The sequence below is a fragment of the Eptatretus burgeri genome, chromosome 3 (assembly GCF_056783735.1).
Source record: "Eptatretus burgeri isolate ZD-2024b chromosome 3, Ebu_testis_v1, whole genome shotgun sequence".
NCBI lineage: Eukaryota > Metazoa > Chordata > Myxini > Myxiniformes > Myxinidae > Eptatretus > Eptatretus burgeri.
This window is the reverse complement of record NC_140963.1, coordinates 53,852,007-53,875,679: the sequence shown is the minus strand read 5'-3', so window position 1 is coordinate 53,875,679 and position 23,673 is coordinate 53,852,007. Positions and strand designations below refer to the sequence as shown.

At 38.6% G+C, this 23,673-nt stretch overlaps 1 protein-coding gene and 1 long non-coding RNA gene across 2 annotated transcripts in view; both read right to left on the bottom strand.

Annotated features, from left to right (window-relative positions):
* LOC147029906 (ubiquitin carboxyl-terminal hydrolase 2-like) overlaps positions 1–23,673 on the bottom strand; it is a 66,101-nt gene that overhangs the window by 26,515 nt on the left and 15,913 nt on the right. The gene's annotated exons all lie outside the window — the stretch shown is intronic.
* Positions 13,810–14,584, bottom strand: LOC147029907 (uncharacterized). Its single transcript, XR_015056132.1, has 3 exons — positions 14,488–14,584; positions 14,197–14,390; positions 13,810–14,099 (listed from the first exon to the last, which is right to left on the bottom strand). It is a non-coding gene; the product is annotated as an uncharacterized LOC147029907 (long non-coding RNA).

Genomic DNA, 23,673 nt, shown 5'->3' with positions numbered 1-23,673 from the left:
TGAAGATCACTCGGGTACCTCAAATCAACTTCAAAATAATAACCTTCTTCTTCGTCATTCAATTCCTCTTGAGAAGAAATAACAATATTCATCAAAGCCTTTTCATAATTCTTTTCTTCCACCCACTCTAATTTACCATAAGGCAGAGATTGAGACATTGCCCATCCATACAAATTATTAGCATCAAAATACATCAAATAATTACTATCTTTTTCACTATCATAATTTGGAAGATATTTATTATTTGCTTTAGCATATTTTGGACACATACTTGTGATATTCCACCTCTCTTGGACTTCTCAATCATCAAAAGCATATCCACATCACTGATTAAATCTATATCTTGTTTTGTCATTTTCAACATTGCACTCCAAGCTAAACCAGGAGCTGTGAAATAGTGGGCAGGATCTAATCCATAACAATTTTTATTATGACAGAGTGATCTAAAAGCTTCAAACACATCAGCTAACAATAAAACATCTGTTTTTAGATATAAATCGTGATATTCTCCAAGGTTCTTTATCTTAAATATTTTCCATATTTCTTGTGCGTGTTTATATTCCTTATCACTTATCTCTTCTTCATAAAGGTTATTATAGAAACTTTCTTTTGAAGGAAGTTGTGTTTCTTTAAATCTCATAAATGAATCCATATAATCATAAGGATAAATTCCCTTACTTGTAAGAATTTTCTCTTTACTTTGAATTTCATTCCTTGTTTGAATTTCCTCTCTCGTAAGAATTCCTTCTTTAATCAGAATTTCATCTTTAATCTGAATTTCCTCTTTAGTTCGAATTTTCTTTATAATTAGAATTTCATCTTCAGTTAGAATTTCTTCATTAATTAGAGTTTCCTCTTTACTTTGAATTCTCTCTTTAATCTGAATTTCCTCTTTAGTGAGAATTTCCTCTTTTGGAAAGAATGAATTAAGATTTGGAAAAGAGTCCGTGGAGCTTAGATTTGATGCGAGGTAGGCTAGTGGTGTTCCCATAAACTTGTAAGAATCTAAAAACCTAATACGAGTTAAAGGTTTTGTGAATATCATTTTTGAAAATGAAATATACTTTTGACTTGTGTTTGTTATAGCAGAAATATTCCCTGGCGTTTTTGAAAGTTCATTTATAAATAGATGTGTATCATAGTTGGCGCTGTTGTGAAGAAAGACTGGAATAAAAGAAGGTAATTTATAATTAAGATTACAACAGGAATGAGCGGGACCTCTATATTTACCAGTAAGATGACAATGGTCTCTAACTTTAGACTCCTTAATTTCCCCCTCACAAATATGACAGATATTGTTCATTCTAAATTCTAATTTTTCTTCTTTGGTTAATTTCATCGGTTCATTTGTTTCTTTCATTAATTTAGTGAGTCTTATACAATCCTTTTCTAATCGTTTTACAAACTCTTGTGAAGCATTTTTTCCACGATAATGTTCAAGTTTGTTATACTTTTCTCCAACAGATGATTTGATATAATAACAGAAACCACAAGGAATATGTTTTTGATATTTATTTGTATATGGTTCTTTTGGATTAGGAGAAGCAGTATTTATCTTTTTAAGGATACATTCAAAATCAGCGTATATCACAAATGGGTGCATGATAGATTTATTATAATCTTCAAAATAAATCTTTTCACCAGGTTTAGGCATTGTAATTACAGCTGATTACTTATGATTACTACAATATTTTGAATGTTGTTCTAATCGTTCTTTTGTATGAAATGAATTAAGACATCGCTTACAAGGATATATTTTGTTTGCTGTTCTGAATACCTGAGAAGAGATTAATCTTGATAAATTATTGATGTATGTGTAATGTGAATTCTTTCCAACACTAAAATATAAAAGGTCAATGTGTGTTTCTTCATTTTTATAGTTGTTTGAAATTTTTAATATTTGAACTTTGTTTGTATCCGTTAATCCATATACATTAATAGAAAGATTATTCTTTTTCTCAAATTTAGGAATATCTGTTAATAGCATTGGGAATTTAAAATCTTTAATGTCCAAGGTATTCTCATATTTCATATATTGTTTTACTCTTTCTGAATTACATTTTGGTGGATGTAAGTGAGCAAGAACAGACCAGAGAAAACATTTATTATCATTGTTCTTAATATTAACAACTGCCTTCTTTAGTTTTATTTCTTTTGGTAATTCAATATAAGAAGAAGCTTTAAGAGGGTTTGATTTTAGAATGTGTATATCTAAAAAGATGATTTTTTTAATATTGAATCCACTTCCTACCACTGTATTATCAACATCCTCCTCTTGTCTTGATAGTTCTTCATAAACCCCACTATTCAAAAAATCTTGAAATGATGTTATAAAATGAAGATCTGTTCTCATATAAGGAGTTTGTTCTTCATCTTGTCTTTTCATATTCATTTTCACTCCCATATAAAACTTTAAAGTTTTCATTTCTTTTAATGTCTTTTTAATAAATTTTTCAACATCAGGTTTCACTATTTCAATTGATTCAGCTATTGATGATGGACCGGGTTCTCCAAATTGAAAAATCCTTATTTTTATATGCCCTTTAAATGCCCCATCAGTGTTTTCAATATCATAGTCTCCCTTTACCTTAAACTCATTTTTCTTGTGTTTTTGTGATTGAAGATGTTTATTATAACTACTCTTCAAAACATCCTTTGAACAGATATCACAATGTTTTCTTTCCAACTCAAGAGGAGATATTTTATGAAACAGATTAAATGTGTGTTTGTTGGTTCGGAGGTGTTTTCTATAATGTTTATATTCGTGATTACAAACATCGCAGTACGTTGTATTCACCATATTTATAGAATAAAACTTTGCTTAAACTAAAATTTTCTTGATGAAAATTTCGTTTGTTTTACAGGTGAATCTGTGCTTAAAACCATTTTATCCTCCAACTTTTTCACTTAATAAATACAATGTTTCAAGACACAAAAGACAAGTTTCAATCAATCTCTTCATCTGTTAAAGATACTGAGAAATATGTCAAGGATGTAAAATTGAACAAAGATAAATATAACAACTATTGGATAAAAACTATTATGGTAAATAATATGAGTTCTTCAATTTCCTTCAGTGGAAGGGCTTTTAGTATACCTGGTAGAACATCAATTAAAGTATCTCTAACAAAAGTTTCTCCTCTCCTTCTAGTAATATATTCAAAACTAGAAAAAGCAATGAAACAAGAAAAAGTATCAAAGAACAAAAACCTTATGGATGAAGCTTTAGAAAGAAAAGATAAGACCATCTGTAATATGCAAGGAGAAATTTGTATTTTTTTCAACAACCCTAAAGATGTAAATCTTGATGAAATAAAGGATGTTAATATATCAGGTGAAATGACATTTCGTTCAATAGTAGTTAACGATAATTTTAAAATTACCTTTAATATAAAAAATGTTGTCGTTGAATCTGATAATGAAAAAAAATATATCGATATCGATGGTAATATACAACTGAAAGTATAGATGAATTTCAGTTTAAGTAAAGTTTTACTTTATAAATATGCTAGACTTTCCTGATTCTCCATATGACAAATTTGAGAATTGTCCTGCGTGTGAAAGACAGGGATTAAACACAGAGTCAAAAGCCTATAAACAATGTATATTCTGTGATTATCTTCTAATTAATGATGATAAAAAATATAAAAAGGAAAATAATTCTTTTAGATTTACACCAAAAATGAATTACTTTACAAGATTGATTAGAGAAATGAATGTAAAGTATGAGGATGATAACACACCTTTCCTTACAAGGGAAGAAACTGAACGTATAAGAGAAATGTTCAAAGGATTGTTGTTGTATATTATTCATGGATGTAATTTTCAGGGAAATATCAACACAAGATATTGTATAAATAAAATAATGGATTATCTTGAAATTAAACCTGAACTTAGGATAAAATATAGAGTTTCTAAAAAAGCTAATAATAAATTAAATAACCTGTTTTTCAAATATATAAATGAATGATTTTTTACCTATTTGGGAAAATAAGATAAAATTTAACAACCATAAAAATCTCCCAAATTCATTAAGATGTCTCATAGTTGGTTCAAGTGGATGTGGAAAAACCTGCTTACTTTTAAAAATGCTCCTCACTCCCAACTTTTTAGATTATGATAATTTAATAATTTTCACAAAGTCGAGTTTTCAACCAGAGTATCAACTACTCTCACAAGGTTTTAATGCTGGTCTTCAAAAAGAAGATATAATAGGTTTATTTAAACGTCAAAAAAACCTAAATGATTATAACATTGAAGATATAATTCAACTATTTTGTGATACACAGAGATGTAAAAAGAAATCAAATCTTATAACTTGTATTCTTAGTGATAATACGGATGATATACCGTCTCCCCAAGATTTGGATAAATCAAAAAGAACCTCGTTATCTTTGATGATTGTGTTAATGAGAGAAACCAAACGGTAATGGACAGCTACTACACAAGAGGGAGACATTCTTCTTGTAATTGTATTTATCTTAGTCAATCGTACTTTCAACTTCCTCGTCGTTCCATCAGAAACAATGCTAATACTTTTATTTTATTCAAGTTAAATTCAATAGATATCAATAATTTTTGGAGAGATAATTGTTCTACATTATGTAGTAAAAAGAAATTTGAGGATTATATGAAGCACACGACTGAAAAATATAAATATATTGTTGTGAAACAAGATGAGATATTAAGGGATATATTTTTTGTTTTATAAACAATTACATATATAAATGACAACTATTATTATAAATCTTGTGGGTAAATCTGCTTCTGGAAAAAACTTTCATAAATCAAGGTTCTTGTGTAGTACAAATGAGAATATTGTAAATTTACTTAAAAAACACCCCGTGATACGCATTGTATCAACAACAACTAGAGCAATAAGACCTGGAGAAGTAAAAGGTGAAGATTATCACTATATTTCAGTGGAGGAACATATGCGATTGAGGAATGAAGGACAAATATTTGAGGAGGTTTCTCTTGGTACAACAAAATATTCACATTGTAAGAGTGAGTTAAAGAAACTAAAATCTGGTGGTGTTGGGATATTAGAAACTAATCCAGAAGGAACGAGACAAATTATTAAATATCTGAGCGGAGTGAAGATTTTATCATTCGGTTTTGATGTTGATGAAGAAACTCAACACAAACGTATGAAAAGCAGAGATGCAAGGATTAGTGAAGAAGAAATTACAACTCGCATTAATGTTAATAAAGAATTTGATGAAATATTTAAAGAAAAGGATTTATTTTAAACACATCTACTTGAATGATGAAGAAAAGGAAAATTTCCCTGTTGATCTTTACAATTCATTAAATGATATTTTACAATAAATAAATGGATACAAAAGAAAGAGCAAGAAGATTTAAGGAACATCAAGAGTTGGTTTCAAAAGTTGTAAAACAACAGGAAGACATAAAGAAGAAACGCAGACAGAAACTAACGGGCGAAGAAGCATTTGAAAAAAAACAAGAGAAATTTTTTAAACCACTTTTAAAAACTTCCCAAGAAAAAATGAAAGATGTTTCCACAGTTCCCACAGTAGAATATACTCCTAGAAAGCTTCAAATGTTAAAAGATTTCAGTCAAATGACGGAGGAAGAATTAGAGCATATTGGAGAATTAGAACATGATGAAGGTTTATTTCAACAACTGGAAGAGATTAATCAACACGGTGATTATATTGTGAATGCTGTTCAAAACAATGAATATTCAGCGGATTCAAAAACCAAAGCAGGACTCATTCCAACAGAACAACCAGCAATATTTCATCTTGTTCAAGAAAAGGTATTGATATTTAATGATGAATTAAGGTTCTTAAGTTCTGCTCAACCCCCTGTTAAACTAACTCCGAGATTAATGTTTCTTCTCACAAAAGATGGAAGACAAGGTTCAACTGTGAGGGATGAATCAAAGTATATTGATAAACCATTAGATATGGAAAATAATGATGATAGAGTATATATTGATTTGCTGAACACTCTAAATTATAAGGTTATTCTTTCTGGTAAAAGTAGGAAGAATGAGAAGGAGAAACACATTATTCAGGCTTTAAGTATCCTTGGTTCAGGTATTAGTTTTCTTCCAAATGACCCATCGCAATTAGTTAATAGACTGTTATTGTTGTTCGGCAGTAAGAAGGCTGGAAATAACAATTGTTTTAATGAAGCATCAGCCATTTTAGACCAGTTGATGAACATGAAAATAATTAATAAATCTCAATATAAAGACATTTTATCTCATATTAAATAAGATGAGAAGCACAATCCTGAGTTTTAATTTCACAACAAGCGACCACACATCTTCATTCCCATACCCACTACAACTTGACACAACAAAAGAATATGAGGCATCTTTATTGTCCATGGAGACTTATAATACCTTATTTAATATAACCGAGAAAAATGACAAGTTTAGTTATAATCCGGGAAGTGGATACAAAACGATAACAGTCTCACCCGGAGCATACGAGATTTCTCAAATATCTTCCGAAATTGCTCGTCTTATGAAAGAACAGGGTGATGAACCAAAAAATATTATTATAAACATTCAAAAACATACTTCAAAATCAACGATTAAAGTTAAAAATAACTACAAGGTTGATTTCACAATTGATAATTCATTTAGAGAGTTATTAGGTTTCTCCTCAAAAAAGATTGAAACTAATGGGACGTTTTACAGTGATAATGTCATTCAAATATCCTCAGGAATAAATTCGGTGTTAATTCACTGTGATTTGATTGATGGTGCTTATAATGATGGATTAAAAACAAATACAATATTTTCATTCAGCGCATACTCAACCCCAATTGGTTATAAATTCAATATGGAGCCTAAAAATTTGGTTTATCTACCTGTGTCAGGAAAAACCATACACAGAGTAAATTTTAGGATAACCGACCAAGATAATCGTGTGATTTCTTTTAATGGAGAAGTTATATCCATCAGAATTCACCTACGTGAAGTTTTTCAATAAATAAATACGATGGTTATTGTGAGGAAGCACGAGTTGGGAAAATATAAAATAATTACAGGGGATGGGATGTTCCTTTCCCCGTACTACAAGGGTGAAGGTATGTATCTTGGTAGAGGATACTATAAACCTAAGAGACAAAGGGGTGTTGGACATCAATTTAGAGGAGATGGGATAATTGATACTCTCATGGGTATTGGTTCAACTATTCTTAAACATAAAGACCTAATTGGTTCAACTGCTTCTGCTGTGGGAAATGTAGCAGGTGCTGTAAAGAGTATAAAAGATGCTCAGAAAGAATCTCATAAATTACAAGCAATAAAAGAAATTAAGAAAGGTAAAACTCAGTTGTCCCCCCAAGAACGACAGAAAATAATTCAAATACTTGGATCAGGGTTTCAAAAGTTTTAACATCTTTTTTCCGAAATAAATACAAGTATGGAAGCAATTGATAGTTTCTATGATTTGGATGATACTATTATTATCTCAAACTCCACTAAAAAAGAAGATTACTTCAAGGTAAATGCAATAACTGGAACAGACTGGAATACAAACGGTACAAAAAGTTTTGAAATAAATAATCAACAAACCTATTTGAATCTCTCCGAAAGTTTCTTGTTGTGTAAATTTAAATTCACTAAGGCTGGGAATAACACAAACGCTACACTTGTAAATGATTTCTTCTGGAAAATGTTTGATAGTGTGCGATTGTATATTGGAACACAAGAAATTGAAGCGGTTGATTATGTCTCTGTTGTATCTGAAATGATGAAATTTACACTCTATACATTCAGTGATAGAATGGGAAAGGGGTCTGTCGAAGGTTTTATTCCTGATATGTCAACGGGAACAAACACAGACCCTGGATATATTCAAAGGAAAGGAATGTATAATGATGATACAAAAGCAGAAAATAGTTTTACTGTGGCAGTTCCTCTTAAAGGTATATTTGGATTTTGTGATTATGATAAAGTTCTGTATGGTCTTAAAATTAGATTTCAACTACAAAGGAATGATAATGAAAATAGATTGCTTTTTGGTGTTGGTAATGCTTTTGGTGATCAGAATAAATTTGTAATTGAGGAGATGAGTTGGTATATCAGTGAATATACTCCTAATCTTAAAACAGAAGAGATGTTGAATCGAAGACTTAACTCAAAGAAACCACTCAGTGTATCATACCTCAAAAGAAGATGTCAACACGTTAAACTCAATCAAACTACTTACACGTGGAATTTGGGTGTTCTGGAAGGAAAGCCACGATATCTGTGGATGATTTTTAAAAAGCCAGATGGTGATACTGCGACTGATAAGAATAATGCATTGAGTGATAATGCTAAGGTGAAACAACTTCGCGTTTCTCTAGATGGAACATTTTATCCACGAGATAGATTGGAAATTAATTGGGAAAAATGATTTTGCTGAAGCATACAAGTCTTACCAAAAGGTGTGTGAAAGTAATGGAAATAAAGAACCTATTTTGGATATGACAGCATTTAAAAGTTTGTATACAATCTATACGTTTGACCTGAGCGCTCAAAAAGAAACTATAAAGTCTAATCGAGTGGATACTTCCCTATACATTGAAAGAGGAGAGAGTGAAGAAGTTGATACATATTGTTTGCTTTTGGAAGAAACAGAATTGCAGATTAATACAGATAATGGTGTGATGATTAGTCTCACATAATTTTTTGTTAAATAAATGAGTGGCAAAGTACCAACTGGGGTATATGTTAATCAAATCAATCTTCATAAACTATCATCTTGTGTTCAAAATCAAAAGCCTTGTACGATTAACGTTAATACAATTCAGAGAAAAGGAGCAGTAAGAATTGATGTTTTGCTCACAAGAGAACAGGTTAAAATCTTGAATGACACTGGCTCACTTAAAATTAAAATGACAAAACCAATGTTGAAAAAATATTCAATAAGAGAGACGAGTGGAGGATTTCTCCCATTTCTAATTCCTTTATTTGCTGGTTTAAGTGCGGTTGGAGCATTGACGGGTGGTATTTCAACAGCGGTCAAAACTGCCAACGAAAGGAAGGCTCAACTCCAGGCTCAAAAAGAATTGGAAAGACATAACAAAGAGTTGGAGAAACAAATTAGTGGAAGTGGTGTAATTGTAGATTTTGCTGAAAAACTTGAAGGTCTGCCTGATAAAGCGAGATTGTTAGTTGGAGATATGCTTTCTTCTATAGCACAAGCAGGTGTAAAATTAACGAAAAGAGGTAATGGATTATATCTTTCTAATAAATAAATGAGCATTGATGAGTGGTTGAAAGAATTTGGAAAGAATACAACATCAAATTTACAACTTGTCAAATATTGTAAGAAATTAAAAATTCATAATGTGGTTATTTGTATGAGAGATGAATTAACAAATGTGTCGAAACATACAAAGAATATTATTATGAACTTAGAAGATAATGATGGGAACGGTTCTCATTGGGTTTGTATTTTTAATAGTCAAGACAAATATTATTTTGATAGTTTTGGTCTTCCACCACCTGTTGAAGTCATAAAATTCTTACAGAATGGTGTTTATCAAACATTTCAAGTCCAAGAATTAAATTCCAAGTGTTGTGGTCAATTATGTCTATATGTGTTATTTCAACTCAACAAAAATAAAAAATTTTATGATATTATTTTTAATCTAATATAAATGACTTATGTTGGTAAAGATGGTTCTATCTTTGGTGTATCTCAAGAACTGGATATTGATTTATCAAATTATTATACAAAGGCACAGGCTGAACGATATAAATATAATATAAACAAAAATATTAACATGAAAAATGCTTATAAATTAAAAAATTATCCAAGCCCGACTGACGCGAATGACTTGGTGAGATTAAGCGATTTATCACAATATATATACTTAAATAAAACGGCTGTGTATTCTAAAGATACAGAAGTGTTGATATTATCTCCAGGTCATACAGAATTCACAGTTCGAATTAAAATAAATTTTTATAAAGAAGGGCGTATCGTTTGTATGAGAATAGAACAATGGGGGTATGATATGAATGATTTAGGGTATAATTGGTCATTTAAAATTAACCTCGAAGACCTGGAACAATTAAATCAGTCTCGTAAGGAAGAATATTATCCACTTGGTATCGAGAATGAGTTTTGTGGAGCCACGATTAGTAAACAACAAATAAAAGAATTTAATAAGGGTAAATATAATAATGGTTTTGCCCTTGTTTATCTCATGAAAACAGAAAAAACAGGATTATATATAATAAGTAAGGAAATACAAAATGATTTAACTATGGGAAGATGGGGAGGTGTTTCGTGCCATAATATTATTCTAACATATATTTCTAATACATAAATGACAGCAAGAAGGCTTCAAGAAAATTATCATTTCTGTGTCCAAGCATACCTTCAAGAAAAGGGTATTCGGTATTTTAATAAATATGTTCTACAACATAAGAATGAGGTATTTTCAATAAAAGATTGGCATTATGCTGATGTTGATAAACCGACAACTTTAGATTTAATTAGAATGTTAAATAATGAAAAAATTATAAGGTTAAGAAAAGGTAAGGCTCTTTTAGAAATTCAAAAGAAATTTTATTGGTTTCCTGTTGTAAAAAATTATTTTGGATACAGGAATAACAAGAAATCCTGATGAATATATGTATAATATTCTATGGGGTGTAAACGATTCAAGTATAGTAAGGGATGAGGAAGGAGTTAAAGAAGAGAGGGAAGAGGAGGAAAAGGAGAAGGAGGAGAGAGAGAAGGAGGAAAGAGAGAATAGAGAGAGGGAGGAAAGAGAGAAGAGAGAGAAGGAGGAAAAAGAGAAGAGAGAGAGGGAGGAGAGGGAGAGGGAGGAAAGAGAGAGAATAAATAAATATTATAGTATGGAAACCAGTGAGATTCAAAAAGAATAGAGGTATTACAGAAAATAACTCAACCCACCAGGAAGGAATACAAAGAATTAACAAGTCTATTTGCAATACTTTCAACAAAACTATTAGCATCGTCAAGCTATTCATTTTAATTCAAGTTTTTTCTTAAATAAATGGAGGAGAGAGTGAAGGCATTTCTAAGGATTCTTTATGTTTTAAAAATTAAGATTCAAATGTGCATGTTGGAAACTAAAAAGGTTTTTGCACTCTGCAGAAATTTTTCTCATAAATAAATGAGTTATTGTCTCAAATGTAAAAAGAAAACTAATACTAAAAATATTTCATATATTAAAAGTAAAAATAACAGGGTTATACAAAAAGGTATATGTTCGGTGTGTGGTTCAAAAAAATCAATTTATCTCCAAACACAAACTCGGAGGAGATATACAAAAGTTTTTATCAGGAAGTAAATTTACAACTACTGGAATACCAGGGGAATTACATCTTCCAGGTTATTCTTTCTGTGGTCCAGGCACAAACTTGGATAAAAGATTAGATGAGGCAGACAATCCTAAATCCTGGAGTAAACCAATCAATAGAGTTGATGAAGTGTGCATGAGACACGATATTGATTATGGGAATACCACAACGTTGGAAGAAAAGCATGAAGCCGATAGAGAAATGTTGTATAATTTGTCTCTGATACAAAATCCAACCTTGAGAGAAAAAGTTGATAGGTTCATCGTGAAGAAGATGATTAGTGCTAAATTGAAACTTGGACTTGGAAATTCAAAAACTTATAGGCTCTAATGATGCCATTAAGACTGAAGAGCAATTAGCTGATGAATTACATAAACCAATATTCACAAAGTTTCAGAGAAGGAAAGTTTATTCCAAGGAAGTTGATTATATCTGGTCTGCTGATTTGATTGAACTCAATAATGATAAGGGGTACAAGTATGCTTTAACCGTTATTGATTTGAGGAGTAGATATGCGTGGGTTGTCCCTTTAAAAAACAAAACAGGTAATACTCTTATGTTAGCTTTTCAACAGATATTTAATAAAAGTAAGAGAAAACCTAAGAAATTGTGGACTGATGAGGGTAGAGAGTTTTATAACAAGACATTTATGAACTCTCTAAAAATAACAGTATTACATTATACAGTACCTTTAATGAAGGGAAGGCAGTTGTTGTTGAACGTTTTAATCGTACCTTAAAAGAGAGACTATATAAAAAATTCACACAACTCGGTTCACAACAATGGTCATCTTTTATTCAGGATATTGTGGATAAGTATAATGACACGATTCACACGTCAACGAATATGAAGCCATCAGAAACATTTACAAAATTAAAATATGAAAAAGAGATTAATGTCAGAAAACCTAAGTTCAAAGTTGGTGATATCGTAAGAATATATAGGTGGAAATCTCATTTTGAAAAGGGTTTTACTGAACGATGGACGAAAGAACTTTTTAAAATTGTTGATGTAATAGATACAGTTCCTTGGACTTATAAAATATATGATTTGGAAGGGGAAGAGATTTTAGGTTCATTTTATTCACAGGAATTACAAAAGACAAAACTAAGCAGATAATACACCTTTGTGGACACTCGAGGGCCAAGTCCGAGGTGTATAACAGTATATAATGTGTGTCAAGGGGGACGTTCTTAGATCTGTGAACCCTAAACACAGAATCCTCAACTGAATAGTCAAGGTTTAACTTTTGTTTGTGTGTGTGTGTGTGTGTGTGTGTGTGTGCAATGGGAGCAATAGGTTGGCGCTTCACTCCCTCCTACTATACACCGTTGTGGACACTCGAGGGCCAAGTCCGAGGTGTATAACAGTATATAATGTGTGTCAAGGGTGGACGTTCTTAGATCTGTGAACCCCAAACACAGAATCCTCAACTGAATAGTCAAGGCTTAACTTTTGTTTGTTGATGTGTATGTGTGTGTGTCCCAACCCTCACATTCAAAATCTCAACCCCAACCCTCACATTCAAAATCTCAACCCCAACTCAATCCTCGCCCAACACAATGTCTTTTTCAAAATGAGATTTCCACCTATATATATATATTTTTACGTTTTTTTTTTCTTCTTCCAATTCTGTCTTTTAAGGCAAGGTTTGATGACGTAGAAAGGGGGAGTAAGCCTGCACTTTCTTCCCAGAACGAACAATATATATTTTTTGTTTTTTTCTCTTCTTCCAATTCTGTCTTTTAAGGCTTTCAGGTTTGATGACGTAAAAAGGGGGAGTAAGCCTGCACTTTCTTCCCAGAACTTTCTTGATCTTGCTCCCATCAAGCACCATCCGACAAAGAACTACATTGATAGGTTTAGATCCCAAAGAGTGATAGCAACTCCAAAAGTCTCCAAAATATAAATAAATAAAATAATAATAATAATAAATAAATAAATAAATAAATAAAAGCCCCCAAAAAAGTTTCAAGTGTCCAACATAAACCCAACTTTCCAAGTCTTCAAGGTATAACCACATTCCCGTTGAGTTTCCAAGATATGTATCACATTGTGAGTTATCAATCCAGAACCCACATTTCAAGTATTCAAAGTAAAACCAACTTACAAAGTCTCTTAAGGATAACTCATTTACTGATTTTTTCAAAATTTGTGAGTCTCCAAGGTAGGACCCATATTTGGAACCATCTTGGCAGAACCCTTTTCCTGAGTCTCCAAGGTAGTTATTTAAACCATCAAGGCAGAACTCATTTACTGATTTTTTCAAAATTTGTGAGTCTCCAAGGTAGGCCCCATATTTAGAACCATCTTGGCAGAACCCTTTTCCTGAGTCTCCAAGGTAGTTATTTAAACCATCAAGGCAGAACTCATTTACTGATTTTTTCAAAATTTGTGAGTCTCCAAGGTAGGCCCCATATTTAGAACCATCTTGGCAGAACCCTTTTCCTGAGTCTCCAAGGTAGTTATTTAAACCATCAAGGCAGAACTCATTTCTTGATTTTTTCAAAATTTGTGAGTCTCCAAGGTAAAACTTGTATTCTGGCTCATCAAGGTATAACTTGTTCAGTGGGTATTGTCTTGATAACTCACAATGAGTACTATTGCTGTAAAACTCTTTTTCAGGATTTTGCTGGTCTCCAAGGTATAACTCTTTGGTTGGGTCATCAAGGACGAACTCGTTCTGTGGGTCTTGGTCGCTCATAAGGTCTTCAACCAAGCCAACAATTTCGCCCCAAGTTGTAGCAAAAGCAGTATTTTCATTTCGTATTTCAGACACAATTTCCTGTGAGAGAAAATAATAATGTATTAATTAAGTTATTTAATTATTAAATGAGTATGCTTCAATCAAAGTTTGAAAATAGGAAAATAAAAAATCTTACCTCAATAGATAAGAGGTTTGAATCCAGTTCATCAACTTGAAGGTTTAGTTCCATACAAGACAGAGAGTTCCAAGGAACACCAAAGTCATCCCACTCAAGGTCTTGGTCGCTCATAAGGTCTTCAACCAAGCCAACAATTTCCCCCAAGTTGTAGCAAAAGCAGTATTTTCATTTCGTATTTCAGACACAATTTCCTGTGAGAGAAAATAATAATGTATTAATTAAGTTATTTAATTATTAAATGAGTATGCTTCAATCAAAGTTTGAAAATAGGAAAATAAAAAATCTTACCTCAATAGATAAGAGGTTTGAATCCAGTTCATCAACTTGAAGGTTTAGTTCCATAGAAGACAGACAGTTCGAGACAAGCACACAGAACACCATTGCCAGCAAAAACAAATGTTTAAAATGGAGCCTGGGTTTGAAGCTTTTATAGAGAAAGACTGGTGGGTGTGGTTTCCTTTGGAAATTCCCTGGGCAAGCCTAGGCAAGCCTTCATTGGGAAATTTTTCAAAACCATAACATCCTGTAATTTTCTAGTGATTTCTTTGTGAGTCAGAGATGAACTGGAAATGATGTAAGAGTGGGCGGGGCTTAGCAAAAGTAGGCGGAGCTTAGGAAAAGTGGGCGTGGCTTAGGAAAAATACCTTATGAAAAGTGGGCGGAGCTTAGCAAAAGTGGGCGGGGCTTAGGAAAAGTGGGCGTGGCTTAGAAAAAATACCTCATGGAAAGTGGGCGGAGCTTAGCAAAAGTGGGCGGGGCTTAGGAAAAGTGGGCGTGGCTTAGAAAAAATACCTTATGAAAAGTGGGCGGAGCTTAGTAAAAGTGGGCGGGGCTTAGGAAAAGTGGGCGTGGCTTAGAAAAAATACCTCATGAAAAGTGGGCGGAGCTTAGCAAAAGTGGGCGGGGCTTATTGAATACCTTGTGGAAAGTGGGCGGGGCTTAACAAAAGTGGGCGGGGCTTAAAGAAAAGTGGGCGGGGCTTAACAAAAAATAACCTGTGGCTCAGGAGGTGGTCAAACAAGAGCATTAAGAGAAGTTTATCATTTCGTAATGGCACAAATGGGGTATCTTAAAAAATATAAAGATTCAAATGTTTTGTTTGTCAATATTTTAGATGGGGATTATTGTGCAAAGAAAATTAAACTATTGAAGGAATTTGAGAATGAACAAATCTTTATAAGTTCAATGAGTGAGCTGTTCAACCCCCAGGTGTTCAATTCAATGAGGTTCAACCTCCAAGTTAAAAGGGGAGACAAATAAATATACCTTGGGATAAAAAGGGGATTTATTTTTAGGGAAAAAAAATATGAATCGCTGAAAATCCCCCATTCATTTACATGGGGAAAAGTGAGCCAGAATCAGTATTCTTACCCTACATATATATATATATATACATATATACATATATACATATATACATATATATATATATATATATATATATATATATATATATATATATATTCATATATATATTGTGGCGTCCACGGGACTTGAACAGTCCCGCCAACGTAGAATGAGCCGAAATGATGGAGGCGGTTTATTTATTTATAACCCAAACATGGCGGTTCTAATCGCTCTACCGTAAACGGGACGAGGAAGGTGGCACGAGTCGCTTTTCACTGAGTTGATGATGTTTATTTGTTTTTATTATTAACCAGAAATAACAAGACTCGGCAAGAAGAGGGATCCAGGGCGATTCGAAGGGATGGTGTGGGATCGGGCGTGGGGAAAACACAGACAATTCCAATGAATATACAAATCTCAAACCCTCTAAGGCGCCAAGTATACACACACACACACACACACACACACACACACACACACACACACACACACACACACACACAGACACAAAACGTAGCTATTTCTGGTGGTCAGGCTGGACCGTGGTGTGGACGCAACTGTCCCTGGATTGGCGTCGGACGAGCTGGCCTTGCTCTCGTCAGGGGGGAAGGAGAAACCGTGGTGCTGTCGACCTCCTGGTCCTGGCCCAAGTCCGCTCACAGCCGCCAGTGAACCAGTTCTGGCGCCAAGTTGCGAGCAGGAGAGGGAGGCAGGTCCGCCTGCCGTTCGACCCCGTACTCCGAGTCAGCAGAACCCAGGCTCAGCAAGGCTCCAAGACACGATGAAAAACAGGATCGAATCCGCGCAACTTCAAGCACGCTTCCACCACAACAACCTCCACCCCAAAAAAAACACGATCTTTTTGTCCCGATCTTCTTCCTCTTCTTTTTCAACCTCGAACAGAACCTTTTTATCCAATCGTGATCACGGGGCGGAGCCATCCGCAGCACTGTCCTGTGACGTCACGGCCAGCCTCCAGAGAATACTAAAAGGGGTTTACGCAGACACACTTACCCTATCCCGCATCCCTATCTAATTGCGTGGCAATTATCATTTCCCCCTTGAAGAAATGAACATTTACTAGACAACTTATCACCACTGAATTGCTACTTAATACATGGAGATCCTGATACACTCGAACAGCATGGCATACCTAATTAAACATCCTAATTACCCTTTGAATGCATACCCCCCCCTCAAACGTAACACTGCCCCCTTCTCTGGTACCGCAGCTCCTGCAAGGTATATCACAGGCGCTACCGTACCAGCCTTAACACTTACTGACTCACACCTAATTAACCTAACGAAATAAAGTAGGAGGGGCAATTGGCAGCGAGTCGCAGCTAACTTGCCTATCCTGCTTAATGTACGACCCCCTTATGGCCTTATCCTAGCCGAAACAATCATTCATTTATTTTTTTTTTATTATTTTTTATTTTATCACATGAGAGCAATGAGTGAAGTTGCATTCCATCCTCTGGATCATCGCTCTTGCCCAGCACTCTTCCAGTGATCTGGGGAGGGGAAACAAAAGGTTCCACAAAAACACAACACTTATACTTTACATTCCTACTCTAAGCCTTAACGACACTATTCACAGGATATTTACACTTGACCGCCTCCCCCAGTGGATGCTAATAGACCCAGCGTTACCTGGGGAGCCAATTTTCAAATTTGCTTGCCCCAAAATTATGCGGACATCATGCCCTTGCTGCACATGTCAAGTTGTGCGGGATCGAGTGGGACTCATACATCTTCACAACACTCACACCATGGTCATCATCACATTTCTAGGTCATGGTCCTCATTTTAATCATGCAGGCTGAATCCCGTCGTGGCCGTGGGGTGGGTTACCACAAGATGATGGGGGCATCTCAGGTGCAACCATGCCCACAGGTAAGCTTTAGTCCAACCCGGACGTTTCTCCGCCCCGCTCCCTTTGATTCCCACCCCCCTGGTAGCCATCAGCTCTAATCCCGTACAACACTCTGGAAGGGGTCTCACTGGCTCCTCTGGCCTTCCTGGGTCGCCAAGGTCCTACCCGCCTTGGTCGCCCAACCAGACCCTCTCCCAGTTGCCTCCAGACACGGTCACCATTAGCCACCAGGTGGTGAATCTCCTTGAAGGGGGTCGCAATTCACGCTCACCGTGAGCTTCAGCAATCCCTGTGGACAAGCACATCATCCCCACCCACAAAACCCACATGACTCCCCCACCCCATCGGCCTTACATGTGACACCTACATTTCTAACACTTCGCCGACCATGACCTTCCCTGTTACCACACCATGTCCAATAAAAAAATCAATGTGTGCACCATACATTTCACTTCTTAACTTAAAACAACTCACACAGCACTTCTCACCCGATCCACGCACCAGCCATTGGACAGCCACTTGTGCCCGCTTTGTTACCAATTACCCACTGTCCCGATTGTCACTCTAAAACCCAGCAGAACTTACAAACACATGCCAATTTTCCCACAATTCATTTTTTTCCACCAAAGGAGGGCACTTCGCCACAATCTCAGCAGCCGAGCATGGCCGTATATGCTCAGCCCAATCTAGTCTCCCCGACCCCCGACAGTGATCTCCGGACCTGACCTATGAAAGGGCATCGCATAGACCTGGCCGTTCAGCAGGAGGATTCACCCTCTCCGAGTCTAAAAGTCTATTGGAGGGTCCCTCCATCGCCGGGTACCGGCAATATCGTTGCATGTGTCCTCTTCGCCCGCACCGGAAACAACTCCCCATAAAAGGCCCCCGTGAGTATCGGTGAAATGTCTCTTCCGGTTCCGGACCCCCTCGGCCATAATCAAATTGCTCTATTGGCTGGGCTGGACCCCGCCGCTTTGGCGCACTAACTACCGGATTACCCTTTATCAAACTTGACAGTTTCTGGCAAATTTCCTGAAACATTTGGGTAATGCCAATTTCTCCCAGCCCCCCTCCCTGATCCTGGATCTCCGCCTGTCGGACCGTCACCGATGGCCTCTCGGGCACCCGACCCGGCCGCCTCCACGAGGCCAGCCTGGCTGCGCATTCAGTCGCTCGGTGCACGGTGGGTGGATCCTGTAACTCCACTAGCGCTCGGACCTCAGGGTCAGGAAGAGCAGCTAAAAATTTCTCTAGTGCCAGTCTGTCCCATGCCTCCACTGTAAGGTCCCGATACGCGATCCTGACTGATTGGTAAATGTCCTGTGCCAGCTCCTGCACTCTCACCCGGCTTTAATCTGCGGTGCTGGAGCTGGGCCCGCACCAGATCACAGTTTGCCGCGAACCCAAACCGACGGCTCAACGCCTCGCAAATGTGGGAGCTGGTCAACATCCCTCCGCGATCACGTTTAACACATCTGCGGCTGGTCCCCGCAACGTTGCCACCAAATTCCCTGTACGTTCCCGCTCATTCCACCCGTTTAGTCGGGAAATGCACTCAAATTGCGTCAGAAAAGCTTCAACGCTCCCTGACCCGTCGAAATTTACCAGGGGGATCACTTTTACGGTGGCCCGCTTCTCAGTTTCTCCCTTGTCCGAATCCGGCCCAGGGATCAAACACCCTTGTGGCTGCGTATCCAATTTCGGAGCCCACTGTGGCCAAAGATGTTTTGTGGTGAGGGTCAAATGGGTCAATTTTGCCTCCTGTTCCAAACGTTGAATTGACCGATTCACCTCTTCCCGCAGGATCTTCTCGGCCCGCACAACCTCCTCCAAGGCTCCGTCGCGAGTTTGTAGCTGCTCCTCAACCAACCCGGACACTCTACTTACAAAAGACGGCTCTACCAGGCCTTTATCCAAGACTTCATCTTGGCTCATAATTTTATCTTGTTCGTCCAAACGAGCCTCCAATCCTTTTACCTCCTCCGCCAAATTCATCCCTTGCTTCCTCAGCTCTCCCCACTCTTCAACTTGCAGCTGCATACGAGCATCCACACAGGCACGATGACGTTCCAGGCTTTCATCCACTTTATCAACCCGAATGTTCGTTGCATCAATTTTATCTACCAATTTTTTTTGTATATTTTCCCCCTCCAATGTAATTTCTACCTTTGTTTCCTCCAATCTATCCTCGAATTTGCTTTGCATTTCTCCCAATTTAACATCCACACACTCCTGCATCTCAGTTTTCATTTTCTCCATCTTTTCCCCCAATTCATCCCTCATTAAATCAATCCGTGCACCCAACTGTTCCCCCATTACCCCCAATTGATCTGTCATTTCTGCCCCCTGTGCCGTCATTTTTGCGATTTGTGCCGTCATTTCTGCCCTCTGTGTCACGAATTGATTTTCCATTTGTGCCGTCATTTCTGCCCTCTGTGTCACGAATTGATTTTCCATTTGTGCCGTCATTTCTGCCCTCTGTGTCACGAATTGATTTGCCATTTGTACCGTCATGTCCGCTATTAAACGTTCCAACAGTGTCTGGATCGTCATCGCACCGGTTTCCGGCGCTGCCGGCTCCATTACGGGCAATGAAGCACGGACCACGCTCGGAATGGGGGAGGTTCCAACCCTACCCCCGTCTCTCCCTTCTTCCCCCGACTCGCTGCCAGACATGTGGCCTTCCTCCTCAAACATCTGCACATCCGCCATGGTGCAGAAGTCCCGTTTGCCACCAATTAAATTTAATTTGAAAACTCCCTCCAAAATTTTCCCGCGCTCGCGCGCTTTTCTGCAGTAATTTTATATTCCAATTCGTGGCGAGATTTTAATCTTGGTATATTCTCCTGATACCAAATATAATTTAGAGGGGTTCGAACATCCAACACCCTGACACCAATGTGGCGTCCACGGGACTTGAACTGTCCCGCCAACGTAGAATGAGCCGAAACGATGGAGGCGGTTTATTTATTTATAACCCAAACATGGCGGTTCTAATCGCTCTACCGCAAACGGGACGAGGAAGGTGGCACGAGTCGCTTTTCACTGAGTTGATGATGTTTATTTGTTTTTATTATTAACCAGAAATAACAAGACTCGGCAAGAAGAGGGATCCGGGACGATTCGACGGGATGGTGTAGGATCGGGCGTGGGGAAAACACAGACAATTCCAATGAATATACAAATCTCAAACCCTCTAAGGCGCCAAGTACACACACACACACACACACACACACACACACACACACACACACACACGCACAGACACAAAACGTAGCTATTTCTGGTGGTCAGGCTGGACCGTGGTGTGGACGCAACTGTCCCTGGATTGGCGTCGGACGAGCTGGCCTTGCTCTCGTCAGGGGGGGCAGGAGAAACCGTGGTGCTGTCGACCTCCTGGTCCTGGCCCAAGTCCGCTCACAGCCGCCAGGGAACCAGTTCTGGTGCCAAGTTGCGAGCAGGAGAGGGAGGCAGGTCCGCCCGCCGTTCGACCCCGTACTCCGAGTCAGCAGAACCCCAGAGCCAACCAAGGTGAGGCACGAGGCTCAGCAAGGCTCCAAGACACGATGAAAAACAGGATCGAATCCACGCAACAACAAGCACGCTTCCAGCACAACAACCTCCACCCCCCAAAAAACACGATCTTTTTGTCCCGATCTTCTTCCTCTTCTTTTTCGACCCCGAACAGAACCTTTTTATCCTCCCGTCCTCGTCACTTCCAATCGAGCCGTTTTATTGGCCCACCGCCGTCGCCTTCCGCCAATCGTGATCACGGGGCGGAGCCATCCGCAGCACTTTCCTGTGACGTCACGGCCAGCCTCCAGAGAATACTAAAAGGGGTTTACGCAGACACACTTACCCTATCCCGTATCCCTATCTAATTACGTGACAATTATCATTTCCCCCTTGAAGAAATGAACATTTACTAGACAACTTATCACCACTGAATTGCTACTTATTACATCGAGATCCTGATACACTCGAACAGCATGGCATACCTAATTAAACATCCTAATTACCCTTTGAATGCATACCCCCCTCAAACGTAACAATATATTGTTGTGGTTGACCAAATTCGCAAACCACCATTCAGGTCCCTTCGCTGAGATATCTCAGTAAGTAGATGTGTAGTTAGGCCCAAACCCGTTGTCTAGAGGGGATAAATGTCATTCATGAGGGCTGCGACTCTTCAGGATAGCCGTTTTTCTTTTACTATCTTTATTTTGGACCAACCGCCATTATTACCACCACCAACCACGTCTCAACAGCCATCACAACAACAACCACCAACCACAACGTCGCTTCACCACAACCGCCACGACCTTTACCGTCACAACTCACCACCATCGCATCACCGTCATCTCGCGCCACTCGTGGGCACCGATGCTGGACTCGTGTAGAGCGCGCACCGAGCAGCGTGTTCAAAAGCATCGCGGACTTTCCGCAGAAAAACGGATCAAAAACGACTCACGCCCACTTTTGTTCCGTCCAATCGGTGAGCGAGGGGCGATTTGGCGACCCCGCCTCCAGGGCGTTGGAGGGCGGTCGCTATATGCAAATTCATGGATCAAAAAGCATTCACGCCCACTTTTCCTCGGGCCAATGGGGAGCCAGCAAGAGAGGTGAAAGGTCGGAGGCAGAGGGTCAAAGATGAAGGAGCGAGGCCACGGGGGATATTAGGGGCCGCGTTCGTCAGTCGAGGCAGTTCAGTTCGCAGGAGGAAGAGTTGAGTTGGAAGCGGAGGAAGAGTTGAGTTGAAGTGGCAGTTCGCAGTTGGGAGTTCGCGGAGTCGGAGTGAAGAGGACGGAGCTGTGGAGAGGCGGCGAAGGCGGACGAGGGGGTGCTCGCGTCGGATTCGGGGAACTGCGGAGAGAAAGGCCGGCGGCGCGACCGAGGTCGTGGTGGAGACGCTCATCGCGGGACCCACGATTTTGTGAAATCCTCCTTTCCCCGAGCATCAGCAACCCCCTCCTGTTTCCCCCCGCGCTGAGATAGTGCGACAAAAGGGGGCCCCCTTCCCACCCCCTACCAGACACCGTCCGCGAGGCCCGCGGAGTTGAGGCACCACCGCCGCTCCGCGTCTCATCATCAGACGGGTAGGCCCGACACGGTCTCGGCCCCAGGCCCGCCTACCCCCTCATCCTGGAGGGTGGTTCTCTTTTCTTTTGCTTTGGGAATGTGTGTTGTCAGCGCCGTCTGTGAAGTAAAATTGTATAAGTGTTGCCGAGTGCCCGGTAGTCGGATAGATCTGCATTGTTGCATTTGCTTTTTGTCTTCTTCTTTTACATGTGCTTTTGGTGGAATTGTATATGTGTGCTTCCCGTGTGCCGCGAAATAAATGTGCTTATTGTTGAACTGTTTTCCCGCTTCGCTTCGTCATTTCTTTCATTGAATCCTCATCTTGCTTCACGTAAAGGGTTGGTCGTGGGTTCAGACGCCCGATAATTAATCGAATCGTCGAGGTCGACGAATAACACCGCTCGGTTATCCCGATAGTACGGAACGGGTCGCTTAAGTGGCCCGTGTCCGAAGTCGACCTGCGGCGAGGTGCGATCGCCCGGTCTACCCTCCGTGTGGGTACTTAGGTAGGTCGAATTTGGCGAGCAACCCTATCCCACGCGGGGGCCGATTGGCACGATCGCGGTGAGACCGAAAGGTCCACCCATGACTGGTTCCCAGCGTTAGTCCGAGAGGGTCACGACTGGATTGTCCGTCCGGTGGGCGACGTGCCGCGATTCGAGTTACGTGGCCGTTCGCACGCCGGCGGGCGCGAATCCGCGACAATATATATATATATATATATATATATATATATATATATATATATATATATATATATATATATATATATATATATATATATATATATCTTCTTCTTCTTCTTGCGGCTGTTCCCATTCGGGGTCGCCACAGCGGATCATCCGTATGATCCGCATAGTGATTTGGCACATGTTTTACGCCGGATGCCCTTCCTGACGCAACCCTGGTCGCCTCTTACGACACAGGGATATGGTACACCTATTTTAACCGGGGTATATACCGGCCCAGTATACTGGTACTCATTTCGCCGACCTCGGAAGGATGACAGGCTGAGTCAACCCCCTGGTGTATTAATTCAGTGGCCCAACGGGGCTTGAACTCAGGACCTTTTGGATCCCAAGCTGCTGCCCTAACCACTGCGCCAACACCAGGCTCTATATATATATATATATATATATATATATATATATATATGTATATATATAGGTATA